This window comes from Chrysemys picta, chromosome 2 (genome assembly GCF_011386835.1).
Source record: "Chrysemys picta bellii isolate R12L10 chromosome 2, ASM1138683v2, whole genome shotgun sequence".
NCBI lineage: Eukaryota > Metazoa > Chordata > Testudines > Emydidae > Chrysemys > Chrysemys picta.
Genome location: NC_088792.1, coordinates 227,012,961 through 227,040,917, shown reverse-complemented (window position 1 = coordinate 227,040,917; position 27,957 = coordinate 227,012,961). Strand labels below are relative to the sequence as shown.

General features: G+C 47.5%; 1 long non-coding RNA gene across 1 annotated transcript; it reads left to right on the top strand.

Moving 5' to 3' along the window:
- Positions 1–253: 253 nt before the first annotated feature.
- LOC101938699 (uncharacterized) lies at positions 254–10,474 on the top strand. The gene is made up of 3 exons (XR_010598886.1): positions 254–394; positions 756–932; positions 10,341–10,474. It is a non-coding gene; the product is annotated as an uncharacterized LOC101938699 (long non-coding RNA).
- The last annotated feature ends 17,483 nt before the right edge of the window (positions 10,475–27,957 follow it).

The window sequence follows — 27,957 nt, the reverse complement described above, 5'->3', positions numbered from 1 at the left end:
TAGGTCGGTTCAGTCCGGCCCCTCTCGCAGCTCCAGGGCGGCAGCCGCAATTCCTGTCCGGCCCCTCTGCCCGGGATTCCATCCCCGCCGAAGCTGCCGCTCGGCCCGTGACGTCACCATCACTGGGCTTTCCTTTCCCTGACGGCAATTTCCTCGTCGCGCTGATTGGCTGGAATCTCCGGCCAATGGGAACGGCGCGGCCCTCCCCCCTGCCCCCAGCCTGTGCTGGGCTGGTGCGGCGCGGGCAGGTTCTCCGCTCCCTGGGGAGGGGGCGTCAGGCGGGAGGGGAGAGCGAGCGAGCTCAGGCACCAGGTGGCCCAGAGCTAATCCCGTAAATGCCCGAACAGCTGCCCAGCGCCATTTAAAGAGACAGGGCTTCGCCGCTGCGCCGCGCGTGAGTGGGGCAGTGAGCGCAAGACAATGAGGCTCGCTGCCGCGCGCGACCCGAGGGATTCCCGCTGTGCCTCTCCAGGCATGACTCCACGCGGGGTGCGGAGCCAGCCCCGCGCTGCGGCGGCCCCCCTCACTGTACCCTATGGGACCGTGTCAGGGCCCTGCGTCCTTCCTCCCACGCCTGCGACAGCACCTGGGGGAGGGAGCCCGGCCTTTGTCTGGCCCTGGCCCTGCCAGCCTGTGTGCACGCCTTGGCGCCCCGAGGCCCCTGGCAGTGGGGAGGATAATACATGATAGCCCCTCCCCCCCTTCCCCAGTCTATTCATACTGAAAGCCCTTCCCTGTGTTTGTGCCCCATGCAGGACAACGGGCCCTGACCTCAGCGAGGGCCTCCTGCAACTGCCTAGGCCGGCTTCTAACAAAATAATAGGAGCCTCCTCCTTCAGCTCTGCCCGGAGGGAAGATGGCCCTCGTGCAGCCAGAGTCCTTTCCTTTCCTGTGAGGAATCCTAGCTGGGGCTGGCACCCACGTACTTAATGGTAAAGAAAAAACAGGAAACGACACGGGTCATTATGGGGGGAAGACGAGTCCACTTCTAACCAGGCAAGCAGGATGCCGCAGAACCAGGGACCTTAAAGACTTAAAATGCTAAAATAGGTTGGCCAGATGTCCCGATTTTATAGGCACAGTCCCAATTTTTGGGTCTTTTTCTTATACAGGCTCCTATTACCCCCCCCCCCCGTCCTGATTTTTCACACTTGCTGTCTGCTCACCCTAGGGTGACCAGATGTCCTGATTTTATGGGGACAGTCCTGATATTTGGGTTTTTTTCTTATACAGGTGTATATTACCCCCACCCCCTGTCCCGATTTTTAACCCTTGCTATCTGGTCACCCTAAGCTAAAGACAATATTACAAATTGGCTACCTGGCCTTTTTGTGAAGTGACCACTGTTTTAGGGATTCAGGTTTAAAGAGGGAAACTACTAGTTATTCCATTAGTTTTTGTTTTGTCTATATGCAGATGCTGCACTTGTTTAACTTAAACCCCACGTAGATACTCTTACTGCCCGTAGATACTCTTACTGCTCGTTAGTCTAAGTTAAATCAAATGAAAGCAGCTTTAGATCATTCTAAGGCCTTGGCTACACTGGCAATTCACAGCACTGCACTTGCTGCGCTCAGGGGTGTGAAAAAACATCCCCCCTGAGCGCAGCGAGTGCAGCGCTGTCAAGCGCCAGTGTAATCAGCGCCTGCAGCGCTGCACGCTCGCTCGCAGCGCTGCAAGCTATTCCCCTCCGAGAGGTGGAGTACTTGCAGCGCTGCGAGAGAGCTCTCGCAGCACTGGCGGCGCGACTACACTTGCGCTTCACAGCGCTGCCTCGGCAGCGCTGTGAATCCGCGAGTGTAGCCAAGGCCTAACAGTGCCACAGAGCCGTCTGCACCAGGTTAACTAAACTGATTTTAAATCCCACACTGTTAGTTTAACTGCTGCAATTGTGCATGTAGACAAGTCTGTGGTCTCATTTTCTCCCATCCCACAGGGACAGATTGTTTTACTGCTCCACCTAGCAGGAAGCAAAGGAGGGAAAAACTGGAACAGGTTTGTGGTATATAAACACAAGGCCACCCCTTCCTCCTCCAATTATCTATTGCTATAGCAATAAGGTAAAGAAAAAAATGGAGAAGTATGCAAAAAGTAGCAGCACCCTTCCTTGGCAGGGTGTAGGATGGAAAAGGAAGTTATGGTAAATGGAAACATTGGTATGTAATTTTTGTTTGTCTCATGTCTCACTTTTCCCACTTTATGAAAGTCCATTAGGAACAGATGATGGATGTAAGAAGCATCATCTAGGAGAAGGAATTATTTAATGGAACTTAAACACTTTCCAAGCAAAGGTGGGGTCTGGAGTTAGCAGACAGCAGATCCAGTTGATAGCATGTTATAAATGTATGGAGTGTCACTTGCCACTTTATATACTCAAAGGAGTGGCACTAATATGAGGGCCGCTTCCACTTCTGCCCCCAGTGTTTTTGCACTTGCTCAAAGTTGCTCAAAGTTCCATAGGCCATGTAGCCAGGGGGGAGGAAAGCACATGGCCCAGCCACTTTCAATCAGCGGTCCCATATTAAATTAGTAAGGGTGCTGTCAGAGTGGATTTGAGCACTGCTCTGGCTGTGTGGGCACCACACTGTACAGATGGAGGGGCAGTTGGGCCAGATTTCAGTGAGTGATTTTGTGATCTGGCACATGGGGAGTCTGTTCCTGTATGATGGAGCACAAGAGAGTCTGCTGAGAACTTGACACTGGCTAGCACCAGCTCATGCATTGTGTGATTGAGAGAAGGGTGACTCCTCAGCTGAGGGAGACCTGAGGTCCCTATTAGGCAGGGAGATGAGTGGAGACCAGAACCGGAGGGGGCAGGGACTGGAATTTGCGCCCACCCCAACCTGTGAAATATCTGAATTGGGGCTACTGCCTCAGAAAGATGCCTCACTTATCACTGTCCAGGAAGGAAAGAGACTTCGAGCAGTGGCTCTTAACAGCCATGTCAGAAGGGAGGTTTGTCTGTTCCTGCACTAGATAAATTTATTCCTCAATCCATCTGGCAATGGCAGTCTTGCCATTTCAGAGCACGGTAGATCAAAGCACACTAGGCAACTGTTAGTGTGTGGCAGCAGAGTCTACACAGACACTTAGTACACAGCAAACTAGTTTGGGGTAGATTTATATCCCAGCTGTCCAAACTAAATGTGTTGACAAGCGGTTAGCAGCTTTTCCTCAAGGGCAGCCCTCAGACCTATTGAACAACTTAAACCTTTCCTAAGAAGAACATAGGGAAAACTTATTTGACATCCCAGGAAAATAGCTTTGTGTCCTGAGTAGTATAGAAGGTTGGAAGAACAATACGTTCATTAATATAAAATTCTGTTTCAGAGTAGCAGCCGTGTTAGTCTGTATCCGCAAAAAGAACAGGAGTACTTGTGGCACCTTAGAGACTAACAAATTTATTAGAGCATAAGCTTTCGTGGACTACAGCCCACTTCTTCGGATGCATATAGAGTGAAACATATATTGAGGAGATATATATGCACACATACAGAGAGCATGAACAGGTGGGAGTTCTGTGTTCATCTTTGTGAAAAAGGCTAAAAGATGACAAAGCACCAATTTGCCTGGAAAGAATTGTAGTTATGGAGAGGTATTGGTGAGAGAGAGAGACCAATTTTAATTGCCCCGAGGACCCTACTTTGAGACTATTGGAGCCAATTCTTTAAAATAAGACGGTTGCTCACCTTTGTAACTGTTGTTCTTCGAGATGTGTTGCTCATATCCATTCCAATTAGGTGTGCGTTCGCTGCATGCACGATCGTCGGATAAATTTTCTACCCTAGCAACACCCGGTGGGTCGGCTGTGGAGCCCCCTGGAGTGGCGCCTTCATGGCGCCGGATATATACCCCAGCCGACCCAGCGCCCCCTCAGTTCCTTTTTGCCGGCTACTCCGACAGTGGGGAATGGATATGAGCAACACATCTCGAAGAACAACAGTTACAAAGGTGAGTAACCGTCTTTTCTTCTTCGAGTGCTTGCTCATATCGATTCCAATTAGGTGACTACCAAGCCTTACCTAGCGGTGGGGTCGGAGTGAGACATCGCTGTGTGCAAAACCGCTGATCCGAATGCAGCATCGTCTCTGGACTGCTGTACCAGCGCATAGTGAGCAGCAAAGGTGTGGACCGATGACCAAACCGCCGCTTTACAAATGTCCTGGATCGGGACGTGAGCCAGGAAGGCAGTCGAGGAGGCTTGGGCCTTCGTGGAGTGGGCGGTGAGGCGCGGCGTCGGGACACCGGCCAGGTCGTAGCAAGCACGAATGCAGGACGTGATCCAAGAGGAGAGACGTTGTGAGGAGACCGGTAAGCCTTTCATCCGGTCGGCCACTGCAACGAAGAGTTGTGTCGTCTTCCTAAACAGCTTTGTACGCTCAATATAGAAAGCCAGGGCCCTGCGTACGTCCAAGGAATGCATACGCTGGTCTCGACAGGTAGCGTGTGGCTTAGGATGGAAAACCAGGAGAAATATATTCTGGTTCACATGAAAAGCTGAAGCTACCTTGGGGAGAAAGGCAGGGTGGGGGCGGAGCTGCACCTTGTCTTTGTGGAAAACTGTGTATGGAGGCTCAGACGTGAGCACCCTGATTTCAGAAACGCGCCTTGCTGAAGTGATGGCTATGAGGAAGGCTGTCTTCCAAGATAGCTTCCGACAGGGAGCCCGGAGATCGCCCTTGTAGGGAGCAGAATGTGTGGCACTTCCTGTTGGCTCGAGATGCAAACAGGTCGACCTGGGGAAATCCCCACCTCTGGAAGATGGAATAGATGATGTCTGGACGAATCGACCACTCATGCGTCTGGAAAGACCTGCTGAGACGGTCCGCCAGAGTGTTCTGGGCTCCAGGGAGGAACGATGCCGTGAGATGTATCAAGTGGACAATGCAGAACTCCCACAGGTGAATGGCCTCTTGGCATAGGAGAGACGACTGGGCTCCTCCTTGCTTGTTGATGTAGAACATGGCCGTGGTGGTGTCTGTGAGGACTGACACACAACGGCCATGCAGGAGACCCAGAAATGCCTGACAGGCTAGGCGCACCGCCATCAGCCCTCGAACGTTGATGTGCAGAGCTAGCTGGGATGCGGTCCACAGGCCCTGGGTATGGTGCTCCCCGAGGTGAGCACCCCAACCTAGGGACGAAGCGTCTGTGATCAGGTGCAGGGAGGGTTGTGGGGCATGAAACGGCACTCCTGCGCAAACCGCTTTGTGACCCAGCCACCAAGTGAGAGAGGTCAAGACCGAGTTCGGAACCGTGACCACCATGCTCAGGTTGTCCCGATAAGGGCGGTACACCGACGATACCCAGGCCTGAAGTGGGCAAAGCCAAAGTCTGGCATGCCTGGTTACGTAAGTACAAGAGGCCATGTGTCCCAACAGGCCGAGGCATGTCCTTATTGTGGTAATCAGGAAGACCTGGAGTCTGTGGATGATGTTTGTGATGGTGTGAAACCGTAGTGTCTGGCAGAAGAGCTTGGGCGAGTCTGGAGTCTAAGACTGCCCCGATAAACTCTATTCTCTGGATTGGCTCCAGAGTGGACTTTTCCTTGTTGAGTAGAATGCCTAACTCGTGGAATGTTTGCAGTATTATCTGGACGTGAGCTTGAACTTGCTCCCTGGTGTGGCTGCGCACCAGCCAGTCGTCTAGATATGGGAACACCTGTATCCTCTGTCGACGAAGGTATGCTGCCACGACAGCCATACATTTTGTGAACACTCTCGGAGCCGCGGACAAGCCGAAGGGAAGGACGGCAAATTGGTAGTGCATCTTGTTTACTACAAATCGAAGGAAGCGCCTATATGGGGGGTAGATTGCTATATGAAAATATGCGTCCTTCATGTCGAGGGCGGCAAACCAGTCTCCAGGATCCAGGGAGGGGATGATGGACCCCAAGGAGACCATGCGGAACTTCAACTTTACTATGAATTTGTTGAGTCCCCTTAAGTCTAAAATGGGTCGCAGACCCCCTTTTGACTTGGGGATCAGGAAGTAATGGGAGTAGAACCCCCTGCCCCTTAACTCCGGGGGCACCTCCTCTATGGCCCCCATATTGAGGAGGCCAAAAACCTCCTGTATAAGGAGATGCTCGTGAGAAGGGTCCCTGAAGAGGGATGGGGAAGGGAAGGGAAGTGGGGGGACGACGAAGAGAACTGGAGAGCGTATCCCCTGTCCACCGTGCGAAGGACCCAACGGTCCGAGGTTATAAGGGACCAAGCACGGTGGAAATGGGAGAGGCGATCCCGAAAGGAGGGAGATGGATCCTGGGTAGTGGCTGGGGCACCGTCCTCGAGTGCACCTTCAAAAGTTTTGTCTAGGACCTGAAGGTGGCCTAGGCGGGCCCTGGTTCTGACCGGGCTGAGGGGTCGACCTTCGTCTACCACCTCGACCCCGCCTTCTGGGAAAGTCCTGTCTCGGACGAGGCAGGGGAGGGTAGAACCTTTGCGGCTGGGGCCTCAAGGGTCTGCGCTGGGGCCCTGGGACATGCATCCCCAGGGAGCGCATGATAGTTCTCGAGTCCTTGAGGCTCTGCAATCGAGAGTCCATCTTATCCGAGAACAGTCCCTGGCCCTCGAACGGTAAATCCTGCAGGGTCTGCTGCAGTTCTGGCGGCAAGCCCGAAACCTGGAGCCAGGAGACGCGTCGTATGGCTATGCCCAATGCTAGAGTCCTGGCGGCAGAGTCCGCTATGTCCAAAGAGGCTTGCAAGGAGGTCCTAGCCACCTTCTTACCTTCCTCCACTAAGGCCCCGAACTCCTCTCTTGAGTCCTGGGGAACCAACTCTTTGAATTTACCCATGGAGTTCCATGAGTTGTAACTGTAGCGGCTCAAGAGCGCCTGTTGGTTAGCGGCTCTGAGCTGCAAACCCCCAGCAGAGTACACTTTACGCCCGAACAAATTGAAGCGTTTAGCGTCCTTCGACTTGGGCGCTGCCGCCTGCTGGCCATGACGCTCTCTTGCGTTCACCGGACACGACCAGTGAACACGGTGGAGGGTGCGTATATAAGTACTCATAGTCCTTGGATGGGACGAAGTACTTTCTTTCTACCCCTCTGGCTGTGGGTGGAATGGAGGCAGGGGTTTGCCATATGGTAGTGGCATTAGCCTGAATCATCCGAATTAGTGGTAATGCCACCCGGGATGGGGCATCAGCCGACAGGATGCTCACCACCGGGTCCTGCACTTCTACTATCTCCTCCGCCTGGAGGTCCATATTACGTGCCACCCTACGTAATAGGTCCTGGTGGGCACGAAGATCTATTGGGGGCGGGCCCGAGGCTGATGTGCCCGCCACCGTCTCATCCGGGGAAGATGAGGAGGATGCTTCTAGGGGCAAGGGGGGTCCGGCTCCCCCTGAATCGGTGGCTCTCCTGCCCCGGGGTCTAGGGCCTGAGGTGTAGGCACGGGAGTCTCCATGCCCCCTGGGGGAGGACGGGAGATGGTAGCCTCCGGGACTCTGGGCTCGGAGCGTGCCGAGCGAGAGGCTGATGGTGAAGCCCCTTGCGCTTGGTGATACGCCCATGGAGTCCAGAAAGACCAATGCGTAGGGTCCTGCGCAGGGTCCTCTGCCCCCTCCTGCCAGTGACCCAAGTCAGCGGCAGCTTGACCCTGAGGAGGGTATGCTGATCGCGAAGCGTCGTTGGAGGAGTGAGACGCTGATCTCGAGGGCCAAGGCGGTGCCGAACGCATCTGAATGGGCTCCGTACAATACGGTGCCGATCGGTGCCGGTCCGTAGGCGAGCGGTCCCTGCGTGGTGCCGGTGAGCGGTACCGTGATAGAGATCGGTGCCGTCGGTGCCGGGATCCAGATCTGGACCGAGACGACGACGACCGCCTGTAGACGTGGTGCTGAGAGCGCCCCTAGAACTGGAGCGGCGCTCATACCGGTGCCGAGAGCTACGTCGCGACTCCGATCGGTACCGATGATCCCGATGGTGCCAAGACGTAGATCGGTGCTGTGAAGAGGACCTAGGCCGCGAGTACGACCGGTGCCAGGGTGAAAGTCGGCGTCGGGACTGCGAGCGGCATCGGGACCTGCTCCGAGACCTGGAGTGGTGCCGCGAGTCCACGCTCGGAGACGGCGGGCGTACTAGGGCAGGCTTGCCCCTGGATTGCACTGACCAAAGGGCGGGTGGTGCCGCAGGTTGAGATGGCGCCGGCTCCGTGAGAGCGATGAGGTCCTTCGCCATCGCAAAGGTCTCCGGGGTAGACGGGAGACAGGGCTCCACCACGGAACGTGGTGGTGAGCCAGTCCGCACCGGACTCAACGGCCCCGGTGCCGGAGTCAACGGTGTAGCCGATATCTGTGACTTCTGGCGCTCTAGAGGCGGACGCGGCTCTACCACCGGTACCGGTGGAGGTGGTGCCTGTAGGACAGCAGCCTCCTGTGTCTTGCGGGGTCTCTTATGTCCCGGAGACAGGGACCGGCGCCGAGGCCCTTGCGGCGGATGCGGTGCTGAAGGAGGACGGTGCCGCAAGGCCTTATCCGCGTCTGCTCGCGGTGTAGTACCGGTAGGTGGCGCAGGGGCGCTGCGCACCGAAGCACTCGGTTCCAGAACTTGGCGCGCCGAGGGAGGATCTGGGCTAAGTGCCGCCTCCATGAGGAGCTGCTTGAGTTGAAAGTCCCGCTCCTTTTTGGGTCTGAAAGCCTTACAGATTTTGCACTTATCTGTTTGGTGGGACTCTCCTAAACACTTCAGACACGAGTCGTGCAGATCTCCCGTTGGCATAGGCTTAGCACAGGACGCGCACGGCTTAAAGCCAGGAGCCTTGGGCATGAGCCCGGCTATGCGCTGGGGGAAAAGGAGGGGAGAAGCAACCCCCGCTAACTATTTACAAGTATTTAACAATTAACTATGAACAGGAATAACTAATCTAAAGAACATACAACTATAACTACAACTATAACTATAAGAATTAACTGGATAAGCTAGGGAGAGTGGAGAACAGCTATGCCACGCTCCACAGTTCCAACGACCGTCAGGGGCGGTAAGAAGGAACTGAGGGGGCGCTGGGTCGGCTGGGGTATATATCCGGCGCCATGAAGGCGCCACTCCAGGGGGCTCCACAGCCGACCTACCGGGTGTTGCTAGGGTAGAATATTTATCCAACAATCGTGCACGCGGCACGCGCACACCTAATTGGAATCGATATGAGCAAGCACTCGAAGAAGAACTATTACTATCAAAGATGTTTTGGGGCTGGCAGTTACTGAGGCCAAAAGGACTGAAAAATTGGGCTCTCTCTCACCAATACCTCTCCATATCTACAATTCTTTCCAGGCAAAGTGATGCTTTTTAGCCTTTTTCACAAAGATGAACACAGAATTTCATATTAATGAACATATTGTTCTTCCAGCCTTCTATACTACTCAGGACACAAAGCTACTTTCCTTGGATGTCAAATGGATCCCACTGTGTTAATAGGGTAATGCTAAACCTTTATAATAAGAATGTAACAAAGATGGGAGCTAATAAGGCCCTGTGAATCATGAGATGTATGAGGCATGAACTCTTAAGTGCTCTAAAGTCCTTTCTTAAATCTTGACTTCTTACTGACAAGGGCATTCTCCAGGTTTAAGAATGAGCTTCTCTGGAGCACCACCCAGAGTGGGTGGGACTTAGGGCAGGTCTACACTACAGCAGGGATCGACGCTCTGAGATCGATCCACCGGTGGTCGATTTAGCGGGTCTAGTAAAGACCTGCCAAATCAACTGCAGATCGCTCTCCAGTCGACCCCTGTGCTCTACCTCCAACGAGAAGAGTAAGGTAAGTCGACGGGAGATTTTCTCCCGTCGACCCCCCGCGGTGTAGACCCTGCGGTAACGTGACCTAAGGTACATAGCTGGAGTTGCGTAGCGTAGGTCGACTTACTGCGGTAGTGTAGACTTAGCCTTGGTAGGAGTTTAGAAGGTAGGAGATGGCAACATTCCTGGAAAGACGGAGGCTAGGGGTAATCCGAGATGACAACCTGGGAGCAGAAGTAGACAGAGGTTTCTGAAGGAGAAATCACTGCTCTTCTCCAAGCTCCACCCTGCAGAAGATGCTGGTACAGGAAAACTGAAAGGTTAACAGGTCCCTGAGCAGACAGAACAGCTTGCTCCATTAGCAGATGTGAGATCAGACCCGGCAACATCCCAGAAAAATGAAGATTAGTACTGGATCCCTAAATTGCTCCCTCTGTGAAATCCATTGCTCTCAGCAGAGGACTTACATACAGAGGGAATACCAGCTTCCCCTTATGCTTGGATCCTAATTGGCTTCAATTGGGGAGGAGGGGGAAGGAAGGAGCTTCTGGGATACCTATTCTCTCAATCTCTCTCTCTTTTTCCTTTAAAAAGTATAGGGGACACAAAAAAGAATGCAAATCAGAAGGAAGAGAGTAGGCAGAGCAGGAAGAGCGAGGCAAGGGCTCCTTTCAAGTTGAAGGATGCACAGGAACTGGAGGGAGGAAGCAGATGGGGGCTGTTCTCGGGTGAGTTTCACTCACAATTTCTTTGCATCATTGCTTTCTGGTAAATGGAGTCCTAATACTATATATATTCCTGACAGTATCGTATGTAGGATGGGAGAAGATGGATACCCAACAAATTTTTATATAGAATCTGTCATGCAAAGTATCTTTAAGAAAAAATACACCTCTACACTGATATAATGTGACCCGATATAACACGAATTTGAATATAACGTGGTAAAGCAGTGCTCCGGGGGGGCGGGACTGTGCACTCCGGCGGATCAAAGCAAGTTCGATATAATGCGTTAAGATTTTTTGGCTCCCGAGGACAGCGTTATATCGGGGTAGAGGTGTATAGATTGCAAAACAAAAAGATGGAATGAGTCAAAACAAAAACTTGCACACAGACAACTGTGACTTTAATGAAGATGCAGATATGAACTATTAGAGAGAAGGCAAAAATAACATCTCTGTAGGGCAGGGACTGTCCTGTTATGTGTTTATACAGTGCCCAGCACCAGGGAGGCAAGGACCATTAGGTGCTACGGTAATACAAATAATAATAGATTCATAGATTCCAAGGCAAGAAGGGACCATTGTCATCATTTAATCTGACCTCCTGTATAACACAGGACACAGAATTTCCCCAAAATAATTCCTAGAGAATATATTTTAGAAAAACCTACAACCTTGGAGAATCCACCACAACCCTTGGAATATTGTTCCACTGGTTAATTACACACTATCAAAATTGTATGCCTTATTTCCAGTCTGAATTTGTCTAGCTTTAAGTGCCAGCCATTGCACTGTATTACTCCCTTCTCTGTTAGATGGAGTCCATTATTAAATATTTGTTCCCCATGAAGATACTTAAAGACTAATCAAGTCATCCCTTAACCTTCTGTTTGTTAAACTAAATAGAGTGAGTTCGTTGAGACTATCAATATAAGGCACGTTTTCTAATCCTTTGATCATTCTCATGACTCCTCTCTGCACCTGTCCAATTTATCAGCATCCTTCTTGAATTGTGGGCACAAGAACTGGACACAGTATTCTAGAAGCAGTTGCATCAGTGCCAAATATTTCTATTTGAGAGTCCCCTGTTTATACATCCTACCCAGGACCCAATTAGCTGTTTTGGCCACTGGGGATTCATGTTCAGCTGATTATCCATCACGACCCCAAATCTTTTTCAGAGTCAACACTTTCCAGGATAGAGTCCCCCATTCTGTAAGTAGGGCCTACATTCTTTGTTCCTAGATGTATACATTTATATTTAGCTATGTTAAAATGCATATTGCTTGTTTGTGCCCATTTTTCCAAGTTATCCAGATTGCTCTGAATCAGTGACCTGTCCTTTTGATTATTTACTACTCCTCCAATTTTTGTGTAATCTTTATTAGTGATGATTTTATGTTTTCTTCCAGGTCATTAATAAAACTGTTAAATACCATAGAGCCAAGAACTTAGCCCTGAAGAACCCCCCTGGAAACACTTGATGATGATTCCCCATTTATAATTCCTTTTTGAAATTATCAGTTAGCCAATTTTTAAATCCATTTAATGTGCCATGTTAATTTCATATCATTCTATTTTTTAATCAAAATGTGCAGTACCAGGTCAAACACCTTAGAGAACACTATTACCATTATCAACCAAACTTGTAATCTCATAAACTAATTTGATATCTTTGTTTTATCAGGATCTGTTTACCATAAAATCATGTTGATTGGCATTAATTACATTACCCTCCCATAATTCTTTATTAATCAAGTCCCGTATGAGCTGCTCCATTATCTTGTCCAAGATCCATGTCAGGCTGACAGGCCTGTATTTACTTGGGTCATCCTGTTTACTCTTAAAAATTGACACAGCATTAGCTTTCTTCCAGTCTTCTAGAAGTCTTCCCCAATGTGCTAAGACTTATTGAAAAGTCAGTGTTACTAGTTCAGTAAGCTGCTCAGTCAGCTCTTATAAAACTCTGGATGCAGGTTATTTGGATCTGGTTATTTCAAAATGTCCAACTTTAGTAGCTTCTGTTTAAGATCTTCCAGAGATACTAGTGGAATGGAATGAGTATTATCACCACAATGAGACTATATCATCTGTTTTTCTCCATACACAGAATATAAATATTTATTAAACATTTCTGCCTTTTCTGCATTATTATTGATAATTCTGTGTTTTCCATCTAGTAGTGGACTTACATCATTGTTAGGATTCTTTTTGTTCCTAATATATTTAAAAAACTCCTTATTGTTTTTATCACTGCTGTCCCTATATGCCTCCTTGTATCTGTTTGCCTCCCTTATCAGTTTTCTACAATTCCTAACTTCTGATTTATATTCATTACTATCAACTTCCCCTTCTTCCATTTGTTGCATATTTTTCTTTTTTATTTATTTTTATAACTGCCTTCACTTCCCCTCTAAAGACACTTGTGGGATTGTGTCTTTTTGGGCAGTTAAGAAGGTGTTCTTAAATGATTCCCAATTATCATTAACATTTTTCTGATTAAATTCTTCCTCCCAGCTGATTTGGCTTATAATTGTTTTCAGCTTTGTGAAATTGGCCCTACTACAACACCAATTATATATATTACTGGTCTGGAGTTCATTCAGGTTGCAAACTATAACTGTGATCAAGTCATGATCTTTGAACATAAGTTACTATTAATATTTAGTTCTGTGATTGGAAATAAATGGGTGGAGGAAGAGAAATGGCAGAAGTCCTGCATTGCCAATGTAAAACCCACAGGAAAGAAAGAGAGGAATCAGAAAACCCCACAAAATTCACCCACAGGAGAGAAGGGTGTGTGGTTTCACACAGGACAACGGATGTGCTTTTGAATCCCAACCTTAGAAATCCTAGAGCATCTGTGTCAATGGGCTAACACCTTCAGCACTGTTACTGGGTACCTTACAGCACAGCTTCATCAGGTGCAGCTAATTACTAGCCCTTGTGCCCTACTCCCCCTTCAAGGTTTTGTCTATAATGTAGACTTTCATCACAGTGGTAAGACTGCTGGCTGGGCCCTCCGCAAGACAGGATTTCTCATGTGTGAACGGCTCTATTCCAGCTGCCAGCCAAAGTCAGCAAGTAAGTTTAAACTTTCCCCATGTCCCCCTTCCCCCCCCCCATCCCAGAGGTGATGTGTGGGGTAGTCATGTGCTCCCCAACCTTTACATTATGGCCTCCCCACCATCAGGATTTAAGCATCGACTCTGCTAAGAGGTTTTCGGTGGTAGAATTTGGCATCTGTATAAAGTTAGCATAGATTTACAAAATAAAATCTTAGAAGAGGATTTATTTTATTCTTATTTTATTTTTAATTTTAAACAGTATGCTCTATATCTTGTCTCATGGACAACCTTTCCCTCACAACATACACTACATCCCACTTTCCCAAATCAAACCAAAATGAAGGTGGTACAAGAAGCCATTTACTGCCAAATACATAAAAAGCAAGTAAAACATTACAGTACATGGAAATAAAATTACTTTGTAGAATACTTTATATTTTCCAAATTTTCTAGAAGTATTCATATAAGTATAATTAATTCTATTGAAGTTTCCGTAATTTAAAGTAATGAATTTAAGGCCTGGTCTACACTAACCCCCCCCAGTTCGAACTAAGGTACGCAACTTCAGCTATGTGAATAACGTAGCTGAAGTCGACGTACCTTAGTTCGAACTTACCGCGGTCCAGACGCAGCAGGCAGGCTCCCCCGTCGACTCCGCATACTCCTCGCGCCAAGTAGGATTACCGGAGTCGACGGGGAGCACTTCTGGGTTCAATTTATCGCGTCCAGACAAGGCGCGATAAATCGAACCCAGAAGTTCGATTGCCTGCCGCCGAACCAGCGCGTAAGTATAGACAAGCCCTAAGAAACCTTTCTTAGATCTTGACTAGATGTAGAATTTAGCTTATGAACATTTTGTGATCAACTAGTTGTCCAACTTTTTATGAACAGATGTAATATGGTCCCATTTCTTTTTTAGGAAGCTATTGGAAAAAAAGAGGTTACTTATTTTATGTAACTGATGTTCAAATGATTGTCTATTTGTATTCCAGTCTTGGGTGTTTGCACATCCCTGCACCAGAGTTTAGAATTGTTTAGACCAGCAGTGATTGTTGGCCCATGTCTGTGCCCTACCTGCCCTGATGCCCCTCTACTGAGGGTATAGAGGGGCAGGACATTTAAAGGGAGTATTAAACTATTGGAATATCAGGTTTCCAGCCACTCTGCTGCTACCAAAGAAGGCGAACATCCTTGAGTTTAATATAACATGGCACTCCTGTTTCCATTAATTAGCATGGCTACGGATAGATCTGCTAAAATGTTTCCATTGCTATAATTCTGTAAAGCTAGCTTTGTGTTTATATTCTTCTAGGCCACAGCTTTCTATAGTGAAAATGATTTCAAAGGTTATGGGGGGAGAATACCAGTGTAAACACCTTTTAAAATATAGAGTGGTTAGAACTAAAATACATTTATTTATATTATATATATTTTCTGACCACAGACTTGTACAGACTCTGCCCCTGAAATTCTTCTTGCTGTCAAGCTCCACAAACAAGCACCTAGCAATTAATTATGCACATCATCACTTGGATGTAGAGGCCAAGTGTTCCCCATGCACTTGGCTATTTAGGGTAGTGGCTCTCAACCAGGGGTACGCATACCCCTGGGGGTACACAGAGGTCTTCCAGGGGATACATCAACTCATCTAGATATTTGCCTAGTTTTACAACAGGCTGCATAAAAAGCACTAGCGAAATCAGTACAAACTAAAATTTCGTAGGGACAATGACTTGTTTATACTGCTCTATATACTATACACTGAAATGTAAGTACAATATTTATATTCTAGTTGATTTATTTTATAATTATATGGTAAAAATGAGAACGAGCAATTTTTCATTAATAGTGTGTGGTGACACTTTAGTATTTTTATGCCTGATTTTGTAAGCAAGTAGTTCTTAAGTGAGGTGAAACTTGGGGGTATGCAAGACAGATCAGACACCTGAAAGTGGTAAAATAGTCTGGAAAGGTTGAGAGCCACTGATTTAGGAATACTTTAGTACATTTGCTCAATATCCTCATCTAACTTGTTCACAACTGTGCCTTTTCCAATGCTTGAACAGTAAAAATTCAACAAGTCCTCCTTTTTTATCTGTTTTATTAAAGATTTTAAATAAATTTGTTTAACAAAACTTTTTCAATAAAGAGTTGATCTGTTCCATCTTTTACTTGCCTTCTCTAAACGGAAGCTGTTTCTGTGAGCCCAGGAGTGCTAATCCTTCCTTAGGGTATGTCTACACTACCCACCAGATTGTCAGGCAGACATCGATCCAGCAGGGGTCAATTTATCGCGTCTAGTCTAGACGCGATAAATCGACCCCCGAGCGCTCTCCCGTCAACTCCTGTACTCCACCACCGCGAGAGGCGCAGGCAGAGTCAATGGGGGACCGGCAACAGTCGACTCACCGCAGTGAAGACACCGCGGTGAGTAGGTCTAAGTACGTCGACTTCAGCTACATTATTCACATAGCTGAAGTTGCGTAACTTAGATCGATTCCCCCCAGTGTAGACCAGGCCTTAATTTCAGTTTCTGCCTTCAGGAGTAAGGAGTAAGTTTAACTGCAGTGTTTTCCTCTTGAATACTTTTCTGTTATCACCTTCTTTATACACAATTTCATGTAGATGAAGGGTGTCCTCTCCTGCATCTAAACTTAGTTTCTATAATTGCTCTTCAGTATAATCAGAGATCCTAGACCTTTCTTCAGTTATCCCGCATCCTGTCTGCTCAATTAATAGTTCCCTCATAGTTGCCTGAGTTTCTTCTGATCTGTGCTCTTTAGCTTCCTGCTTCCTAATATGTGTGTGAACACCCCCAGTTTCCACCAAAGTCAGTCCATATTTCTGGGTTTTCCTTGCACACAGAAATGTGTGTGGGGGGGGAAACCATTGAGGCCTACCAGATTACATTAAGTACACCATAACCCTTCCTACTCTCCCTTCCCCAAGAGATGAAAGACTGACTTTCTCCCCATTTATAAGTATGTCCATCAGTGGCTCCAACCTCTATGGAAGGTATACTGTGAGCAACCCCATCTACATTCTAGGAAAAATAGGGCTCCGTGAATTCAACACACATTGATACATTGCTTCACATACACCTGCATACTGACAAAGATGTAGTTTTACAAATAGTAAGAGAAACAGGTAAGGTACCTCCAAACTAATTTGTAACAACAGTTTGTTGGGGGGTGGGGGGAGCGTTGATCTAACTTAGACTACATGCTGGTTAAAACTTTCAACTAGAATGATTTTCTCCTCTCCTTATTTTACCTCTTTCAAAAATATAGGATCAAATTATTTATTATCTGTCAAGTCAGGAGATCAGACATATTCCATTTTATTTCCTATAGCAAGTTTCAGAAGTATTCACTACCCTGATAGAAAGGCCTAAAGTGTGAAGGTTGCAACCAAGGGCACTATTTTTTAAGTGAGCAATATATCTATATAGAATAGTGATTTCCTTAATCAAAGCTCCCCTGACAGCAGTATACTCCTTTAGATTTAGATAAAGCTGATTGCCTAGTGTGTCATTTTACCTTCCCCAGCTTGGATTGCCTGCAATAAGGCTGTCATAGTTATAGTCTCTTTCCTCAAGCTGATCCTCCAGCAGAACACTTTTTCAGCTGTTAAGGAAAGCAGGCAATAAATGTCTGGCTTAGCCCCTCCTTTTCTGGAGCTAGAGTAGAGTAATATGCTGTAATTGGTTTTCCACGTTTGCCAAGAGTCTGTTTCCTCTTATCCACAATATTTAACATAGGTCTTGTAATAGCTCCAAAAATAATAAAATCTGTCCCAAGAATAAAAACAATAGATCGACAACATGCTGCTTTTGTCATGGTCTTGGTTTGGTTAGATTCTGTTAGTAGTTTTTATTGCCAAATGGTGTGGTTTCTTTCATGCTCAGCAAACCTAGTAAAGACATTTCATCAGCTACTTATATGGCAGTGACGTGGATTATTTACAAACTGAGACTTCAATACTATAATAAAACAAATTACTACTGTATATTGTTAATAAGGTTAGCACATAGCTATATGGCAGAGGAACTGTAGTTTGGCAGGGGCCAGGGAGGCATTAACTCTCTAGGAATATAGGTGTTTATAGTGTAGTCTTCTGCATGGTTCCTAATAATTAACATTAGTGCAGATTTACATTAAAGAAAACCCTGATCCTTCCAGTACTGAATGGGAAAAACAGAAGGAAATAGATTATGTCCCACACACAAGCAAAATCACGCATACTTGATATGAGAACAAATAGCACCCATGCAATTCTTTATCTGCTACATGATTACAACCAGGAGGAGGAAGGTGCATTCCTTGTCTCACACACTAAATTGGAATATGGGCAATGTTACCTACAAAGCATAGGTGTAATTGGTCTAGTGGAGTAGGGTTGTAGAATAACATTTTACTGATTGGACTCCAGCTCCCTGGCTCTGGTGTGGGAGTTCTTATACTTCTCAAAAATCAGCCATTTCAGTGTCTTCTTCTGACTGGCTTTTAGGACACAAGACTATAAGAATGGCTATACTGGGTCAGACCAAAGGTCCCTCCAGCCCAGTAGCCTGTCTACCGACATTGACCAATGCCAGGTGTCCCAGAGAGAGTGAACCTAACAGGTAATGATCAAGTGATTTCTCTCCTGCCATCCATCTCCACCCTCTGACAAACAGAGGCTAGAGACACCATTCTTTACCCATCCTGGCTAATAGCCATTAATGGACTTAACCTCCATGAATTTATCTAGTTCTCTTTTAAACCCTGTTATAGTCCTAGCCTTCACAACCTCCTCAGGCAAGGAGTTCCACAGGCTGCTTGTATGCTGTGTGAAGAACTTCCTTTTATTTGTTTTAAACCTGCTGCCCATTAATTTCATTTGGTGGCCCCTAGTTCTTATATTATGGGAACAAGTAAATAACTTTTCCTTATTCACTTTCTCCACACCACTCCTGATTTTATATACCTCTATCTGTCTATCATATCCCCCCTTAGTCTCCTCTTTTCCAAGCTGAAAAGTCCTAGCCTCTTTAATCTCGCTTCATATGGGACCCATTCCAAATCCCTAATCATTTTAGTTGCCCTTCTCTGAACCTTTTCTAATGCCAGAATATCTTTTTTGAGATGAAGAGACCACATCTGTACGCAGTATTCAAGATGTGGGCGTACCATGGATTTATACAAGAGCAATAAGATATTCTCCGTCTTATTCTCTATCCCTTTTTGAATGATTCCTAACATCCTGTTTGCTTTTTTGACTGCCGCTGCACACTGCGTGGACGTCTTCAGAGAACTATCCACGATGACTCCAAGATCTTTTTCCTGATTAGTTGTAGCTAAATTAACCCCCATCATATTATATGTATAGTTGGGGTTATTTTTTCCCAATGTGCATTACTTTACATTTATCCACATTAAATTTCATTTGCCATTTTGTTGCCCAATCACTTAGTTTTGTGAGATCTTTTTGAAGTTCTTCACAGTCTGCTTTGGTCTTAACTATCTTGAGCAGTTTAGTATCATCTGCAAACTTTGCTACCTCACTTTTTACCCCTTTCTCCAGATCATTTATGAATAAGTTGAATAGGATTGGTCCTAGGACTGATCCTTGGGGAACACCACTAGTTACCCCTTTCCATTCTGAAAATTTACCATTTATTCCTACCCTTTATTCCTGGTCTTTTAACCAGTTCTCAATCCATGAAAGGATCTTCCCTCTTATCCCATGAGAGCTTAATTTACCTAAGAGCCTTTGGTGAGGGACCTTGTCAAAGGCTTTCTGGAAATCTAAGTACACTAGGTCCACTGGATCCCCCCCTGTCCACGTTTGTTGACCCCTTCAAAGAACTATAATAGATTAGGAAGACATGATTTCCCTTTACAGAAACCATGTTGACTTTTGCCCAATAATTTATGTTCCTCTACATGTCTGACCATTTTATTCTTTACTATTGTTGCAACTAATTTGCCTGGTACTGACGTTAGACTTACCAGTTTGTAATTGCCGGTATCACCTCTAGAGCCCTTTTTAAATATTGGCATTACATTAGCTATCTTACAGTCATTGGTTACAGAAGCTGATTTAAAGGACAGGTTACAAACCATAGTTAATAGTTCCACAATTTCACATTTGAGTTCTTTCAGAACTCTTGGGTGAATGCCATCTGGTCCCGGTGACTTGTTAATGTTAAGTTTATCAATTAATTCCAAAACCTCCTCTAGTGACACTTCAATCTGTGACAATTGCTCAGATTTGTCACCTACAAAGGACGGCTCAGGTTTGGGAATCTCCCTAACATCCTAAGCCTTGAAGACCGAAGCAAAGAATTCATTTACGTTTCTCTGCAATGACTTTATCGTCTTTAAGTGCTCCTTTTGTATCTCAATCGTCCAGGGGCCCTACTGGTTGTTTAGCAGGCTTCCTGCTTCTGATGTACTTAAAAAACATTTTGTTATTACCTTTTGAGTTTTTGGCTAGCCGTTCTTCAAACTCTTTTTTGGCTTTTCTTATTACATTTTTACACTTAATTTGGCAGTGTTTATGCTCCTTTCTATTTACCTCACTAGGCTTGGACTTCCACTTTTTAAAAGATGCCTTTTTATCTCTCGCTGCTTCTTTTACATGGTTGTTAAGCCACGGTGGCTCTTTTTTAGTTCTTTTACTGTGTTTTTTTAATTTGGGGTATACATTGAAGTTGGGCCTCTATTATGGTGTCTTTGAAAAGTGTCCATGCAGCTTGCCATTCTGCATAAGTCACATAGGAAGAACATTGAACAAGGGTATGATAGGAATTGCAGAGGAGTAGGTGTGTGAGAAGGGCAAAAGCTCCTAAACTGTAGTAAGGCAGGATCAGCCAAAGGAAAAGGACTTTTTTTGCAGGGGAAAGAAAGGGGCTTGAAGGAATGGTAGAATGGGGGCAGAATGGAAGACAGAATAAGTTGAAGACGAATAGGAGAGTATGTAGGAAGAAAAAGTGGAAATAGGAGACAAAACAAGAAGAAAGCTGAGACTAAATTCATCCTGCCAGAAAAAAGAACCTTTAGAGTAATTGACAGAAGTGCCACCTCATACAAAGCTCATTGAGGCCCTGGGAACTGTGGGAGCACTTGACCCAAGGTAAGAAAACTGAAGGCAAAAAGTAGCAGGGGTAAAGAGTAGTTGGGGTGTTCTTACATTTGGATTAAAATGCTTCAATTGTAATCAATTTTTAAACCATTGACTACTTCAGAAGCCACTGTCCCTTCCCTAGAAACAGGGCCGGCTCTAGGTTTTTGCCGCCCCAAGCAAAAAAAAATTTGGCTGCCCCCCGTCCCAGCCCTGGGTTCCTCGCCACACCCCCCTGCTGCCCCAGCCCTGGGCTCTCCCCCCCTCCACCCATACCCCCTGCCGCCCCAGCTCTGGGCTCCCTCATATCTCCCCACCATTGCCCTCCACAACCTCCTGCTGCCCCAGCCCTGGGTTCTCTCCGCCCCCCCTCCCACCTGCACCCTCCTTCCGCCGCAGCCCTGGGTCACTGGTAACTTGCTCCCAGGGCAGGTCACTCAGCAGGAATTTTAGATGTGCACAGAACATAGACAGGATTGGTTCCCATATGGTTACAGAACTGCAGTAAAGTGGAACAATTTTCAGCTTGTTTGATTGGAGGATATCTGGATGCATATTATAAGACTGTCCTACATAAATGAGGAAAAGTTGAGGTGCCTTTATTATTCTTTTGTTCCACTCTTTCTTTCTATGGGGAATTTGCCAATGCAATATCACTGTCTTCCTTTTACACAAACAGACAAACAAACAAAAGGCAATGGCTATTGAAAATAGCAATTCCAGTCCTAATAACCACTGGGAAGCATTTCTTGCTCAATTTTATCCTACTTTTTCTACAGCAAGTTACAGTGGATCAGTATATTTGATTTGGGAGAAATGAAGTAACAGCTGCCCGAATTGAGCTTGAGCACTCCTGAATTTTGAGGTGTTCAAATCTGGAAGGCAGGTGCTGGGGGGGGGGGGGGAGGGGGCTGTGGCTCTGCAGAGGAGCATGGCAGCACGTATGCAGCAGTGTGTCTGGCGCTGCATGGAGCCAGACACGCTGGTCTGAGTGGCACGGTAAGGGGGCTGGGGGGTTGGATGGGGTGGAGTTTGGGGGGGCAGTCGGGGCAGGGAGAAGGGAGGGTTAGATGGGTCAGGGGTTTGGAGGGGCAGTCAGGGGACAGGCAGCGGTTGGATAGGCATGGGAGTCCCGGGGGTTTGTCAGGGGACAGGTAGGGGGTGGGGTCCTAGGGTGGAAGTTGGGGGGGGTCTCAGGAGGAGGCAGTTGGGGACAAGGAGAAGGGAGGCTTAGATGGGGTCCCAAGGGGCAGTTGGGGCAGGGGTCACAGGAGGGGGCAATCAGGGGACAGGGAGCAGCGGCGCTTAGATAGGGTGTGGGGTCCTGGGGGGCAGTTAGGGGCAGGGGTGATTAGGGGACAGGGAGCAGGGGGGGTTGGATGGGCTGGGGTTTCTGTGGGGGGCAGTCGGAGGGAGTGGATGGTGGCAGGGTGGGGCTACCCTCCCTCCCTGTGGAGTGTCCTATTTTTTTAATTTTAAAATATGGTATCCCTACTCACAGTGCAGCTCTCCATTCACAGCAGGCTGCAGCATGAGGTCTCAGCTATCTCACTCCTTTCCCCTCTTTCCTGTTGGTAGTGGCCAAGGGAATGCTGGGAAATATAGTTCTTTCCCTGCTCCAGGGCTGGCTCTATAGGCAGGGAGCTAACCAAGGAACTACAGCTCCCAGGGCCCCCTGTTGGTTCTCAGATCCCATGCTGGATCCCTGCTGCCCCTGCAAATGGGCTGCCCCAAGCACATGCTTGCTTTGCTGGTGCCTAGAGCCACCCTTGCCTAGAAAGCCAACTCCAGTTCTTCAGTTGATATTTCTGTTTTCTCTCCTACATATCCTCTCAGTTTTGTAATTATAAGCAAGCTACACTGTTGGTGTCTGCCAGCCTAGGTTCCCATTTCTTTCAAAAGGGGGAGTTGGCACTCCAACTCTATCATAATTCAAGACTACCATATACAAGAATTCAGAACACCCTTCTTAAAGCGTGGTGCAGTGATTGAGCATTGTCAGTCTTCAGGAACTTCACCCTTTGTTCAAATGAGGCTAAATAGTTTACAAAGGAGCACGAGTGTGCCTCTTCCTCCATGTTTCTTCAGGTGGTATGCCATCTGGACCTGACTGCAACTGCAATTTCCAATACATGCTGCTGTTCTTCGCGGTAGCCTTCACAGTCGATGGCCTCAAGGACATAGAAATTAAATGGCATCAAAAGGCAGGTGGGGGGGTGGGAGGGGAAGACACATTTGGGTAAGGAATGGGGTATTCCTTTGTAACGGATTTGAGATGGATTGAAGTCATGAGGGCCCAGCAGTAAATACTGACATCCATTTAGTGTAAAAACCTAAATATGCAATTTGATTTTACTCTGTTATGCATGGGATTATAAGTAGGACAAACTACTTCGCAAAAAAGCAGCCTCTCCTAGTTATACCTACGTATCTCTAACAAAAAGTTTAGAGACAGAGGAGCCATTCTATTGTAGAGATTGGGTTTGGGATTTACCTGGTGGTATGTGAAGCTTTTAAAAACACATTTGCTCTTAAACTGAAAACCAGGAGCAGGTTTGTTAGTTTGTCTTAGGTAAAATTGAGTTAGCAAGCATGAATTATGAACAACTCAAGAAAGAGCAGCGCCTAGGCTTCTGTGTGCAGAGAGATCTGACAGCTGATGATCAAGAGAAATCAGAGCTGGTGACCATGCTGCACTTGTCTACCATGAGTCATGATAGAGCATGTGCTCCAGACATCAGGCCAGAAGGGGTCCCTTTTTCTCCTGTAGGGCTTGCAGATGAAGAGGACAGGGCCACAAAGGATCTAGCAGATATAGCAGTGATGGTAAGAGGTCCAAAGCAATGGAGGCTGGAGTAGAAGAGTGGATGAAGCTGGGGGCCAGACATCAGAGTGAGCAGACAGAGCTGGAGCAAGAGAAGCTTGATAACCAGGACAAACAGGCTGCTCAAACAGAAGACAGTCAAGTCATGCCCATGGGACCCAGTACATAAGGGTGTGCCTGATCAGAGGCTAGCAAGCAAACAGCTATGGGTATAATACCTGTGGCTCTTAGTCAACGTGGACACCACAGAAGTTTCTAGGATTCTGACTGTAGGAATCTGGGGAAGTTATTTTCTTGATATGTAATTTTCTGTAATTATGTAACAGGGTGAAATCCTGAGGGCTCTGGTGGAAACCCGCCATAGTCAGACTCAGTGGCCAAGGGGGCAAACTTGATGTCTACCCTCACCAGGGAAACTGAGTCAGTGCTGAATGTTTGTGGCCAAGAATCCTCCTAGGAGCAGTGAGATAGTGGTTCAGCTAAGAGATGTTATGGGTATTTTTAGTAAAAGTCATGGATAGGTCATGGGCAGTAAACAAAAATTCATGGCCCATGACCTGTCCATGACTTTTACTATATACCCCGGACTAAATCTTGCGGGGGGGAGGGGTGGAGATGGCCCTCAGGGGCACTGCAGGTGCTCGGGGCAGGGAAGCCTTAGTGGGGACTGGGGCAGGTTTCCTACCTAGCTCCTGGGAAGCGGCGACCTCCAGCTCCTAGCTCCAGATGCTGGCTCTGGCTCCACTCCAATCCTGGTTCTGCAGCTCCCTTTGGCTTACATACACGGCCAATGGGAGCTGCGGGGGCAGTGCCTGCAGGTGCAGGCAGATGCAGCAGGTGGAGCTAGGAGCTGAGGGAGGGGAGTTTCTGTCACCCTTCCAGGGAGCACCCCCCAAGTAAGCACTGCCCCACACCCCAATCCGCAGCCCTGAGCCCCCACCCTACCCAAACACCAGCAACTGGTGTGTCTGGCCCAGGGGCAAAAGTTACAAAGGTCATGGAATCCATGACTTCCAAGACCTCCGTGACAAACACAGACCCTTCGTTATGGAGTTTTTCCAGTTGCACAGTTCCCTGCCTACACATGGATATCCCCAGCAAGCCATACTGCCTAAAAGACCAGGGTCTGCACTTTGTTTTCTCTCTGAAGGCAGTGAAGAGGGTAATTGCCCTCAGCTACAAGTTAACTCACAGCTCTTCCCACCTGTTAATGCTCTCTGTATATGTGTGTGTGTGTATATATATATGTCCCATTCTATGCATCCAAAGAAGTGGGATGTAGCCCACGAAAGCTTATGCTCAAATAAATTTATTAGTCTCTAAGGTGCCACAAGTACTCCAGTTCTTTTTGCGGATACAGACTAACACGGCTGCTGCTCTGAAATAAGTATATACAGTTATTACTAAGGTGAAAGCATTAAAGGGAAAACATAAAAAAAACAAGTGTGTTCCTATATGCATGCTAACAGCTTACAAGAGGTCACTGCTCAGTCTTATGGGGCCCCAGTAGCTCAAATCCTTCCAACCCCTCCCCAAGGATTGGGATCCCCCTTGGACAGAAGGGCCTGTCTGTTTGCTGGATCAGAAAGAAAGCTCTGAGTCAGTGTAAACTCAGGCTGTTTATCCAAAAGGCCTGCCTTTGTCAGTTGGTCTCTGCAGAATCCAGTTTAAACTAGTATATGCAAACCTCTCCAGGTGCTGCTACTTGTCTGGTGATGTTACAACCTGAGTCTTCTTAACATATGCCCAACATGCCTCAGGTGGCATGCGACTAGCATTCATCACTGAATTTGGTGTGAGGTTGAATCATTAGCTTCCCTGGCTTGGGCTGGGTACTGACGAGGAGTGCAACATGAATGCTGATCCATGCCCCGCACAACCTGAGTCAACGTGCCTAGTAACCCCCAATGTGCTGAGTTCCTGACGGAGCTGTGGTCATCCTCCCCCAAGGAATACAATCCCTCATCCACAATGATAGAGTAACTTAATACAGTAAAATCTTCCAAAGATACGCAGGAAATTGCCATATTGTTCACAGGCCAGAACAGGGAAGACAGTAGCAGAACCAGAAGGTGTGATGGCCAACAATCTTGTTGGGAGTGGTGAACCACTGGTACAGTTAGAAGATGCCAGAACTCCACTGGGAGCAGAGAAAGTGGGCACAGCTAAAAGGTGCTGTGATTCAGATTTCCACGGGGAAAGGCCAAAAGGTGATGTATGCCAGCGCTCCCCTGGAATGAGGGAGACTCTGGGTAGTAAAGAGTGCTGACAAATTCATGATACCTGGCAGAGGAGAGAGGAAGCCCCAGAAGGATGTGAGGCAACCGCTAGGGGAAGTGTAGATGGGAAAGATGCCTTTTACTTTCTGAAATGATAGTTTCAGTGTGGTCATTTGAGATATAATTAAATCCGAGGGGGATGGAACACATCTCACCTCTCCCCACAGGGGTATGAACATAGGAACTGACCTATAATGCCATGAAACTGCGTATTGGTACGATCATTGGAATTGTTTAATGCCTGAATGTATGAAGTTCAAATTAATAAGTAGGGTGCCTGTTCATCCACGGGATACTTGTCACATCCCCTGCTTTATTCTTGTTTGAAAGGGAGAGAAAAGTGACAAATTGGGGGTTCTGTCTGGACCAATCATAATAGTGAATGATTTTATGAAGTTGTACTATGAAATGACTATTATAGAAAGCAGGGGTACTGGAACTAGGGGGGCCATTTCCCCTCCTTTAAAAAGTGGGAGGGCCATGCTTACACAATTTTTAATGGGCATAGTTTGAGGGCACAAGCTGCAAACATCAGGCAGGCACAGAGCACCACTGGCAGCTCCTACACACAGTGCCAACCTCTTCCTGGTGTGCGTGGGGGGTGAAGGGGGCCTTATCCCGCCATGCCATGAGGCCCAGCCCCTCTCTGTAGCCCTGCCCCTTCTCTTCCACCCCAGGCCAGGCCAGAAGCTGGAGCTGTGCAGTGATAAGAGCTGCCCAGGGAGCCCAGGCTGCTGTGGGGAACCCTGGACCCTCCAGCTGCCCTGGGTGGTGCAGCTCAGGGGCCCATTCCCTCTCAGAGCAGGTGGAGGGTCCAGGGCTCCCCATAGCGGCCTAGGCTCCCTGGCTGGCTCTTACCATTGATCAGCTCTAGTTTGCTCAGGGGTTTGGGGGCGGGGGAAGAGGAGCAGAGAGTGAGGCAATAGAAAGGAGCAGGACTCATGGCCCATTCCCCCCCCCCCCCCCGGTCAACATTCCAGCGGTCCTGATAGGAAGTCTATATGTCCGTAGCTCAAGCCTGAGTTAGCAGGATTGCGTCATATCTCTGCCAGGCCAGAGCCAATGATGAATGATCAGCATTCAACAATGGTCCATTCAAAGTAAACCACTTTGGCACAGTGGGTTTGCTGCAGCTGGGAGGAGACACTTCCTCTTCTTTACTGAAAGGAGGTGGGGTTGGAATGTAATGGAAAGTTAGCAGGTGACCACAATAGGAGTCTATAAAGGGACTCAGAGGTGAATGGGGGCGAGGGGAGAAGAGCCATTATGCCCCAGATTAAGATGAGGGAGGCTAGTGCAGGGGCAGAATAGGCAAGGTGACTGACAACCCTGCCTGCCTCCCATAACACAGATAGATGCCCCAAGGAAAGGGTGGGCTATGGAGGGGGATTGCAGTTCTGAATGTTTATTGTTTTTTGTGATCTGTACTTTCCTGTGCTTTCCAGTATTAAATATGACAGAGCATGAAGACTGGGCAAGGTGCACACGTGTGTTGACTGTTTCACAACTACTACATGCTCCTGCCAGTTACACTGTAAATTAGAAGCTTTGCACCTCTGGGTGGAGTTCTGGGAGGTATGTGTAAGTAACTAGGTAGTCTGTCCCCAGAGGGCTTATGGAACTAGACAGTGGGTTCCAGCAAGTGGAAGGGTCTGTGGCAGAGACTGTGCCTAGGGCAGGGACTGGACTCTAATCAGGCTCGAGGATCTTGAAACAGCCCTGGGAATCTAGAGCACAGGAGCTTAGATTCCCCTCACAGCAAACCCAGGGGGTGGTCAAGAAGCAGCTGAGACAGAATGGTGATGAGGGAAAATAAAAAAAAATTAAAAAAAAGTAAGTCCCTTCCCCCTTTAAAAAATAACTGTTGTGAAGTAGGTACACCCTGTTGCAGATGTCAGGTCACATACAGTCAAAAGCAAGTGAGCCTGATTATAAAGCAGGGTAGTACAGTCTAGTGATCAGAGTCCCTTGGACTGCCCTCACTCTCAGGGCAGTGGCCTGATGGCCCAAGTTAATAGGTGGTCCTTTCTTACAGGGCTGAACAGCCCAATGGCTGCAGTCATTAAAGAGGCCCATCCTTACAGGACTGCAGTGGCCAAGTGGCTGGAGTCACTAAAGTTGCCCACCTCTATGGGGTGGTGTGGCCTATTGGCCCATCAGAGAAGTGGGACACCACCTAGGGAATTATGGCATCTGGGGTAAGGGGACTTA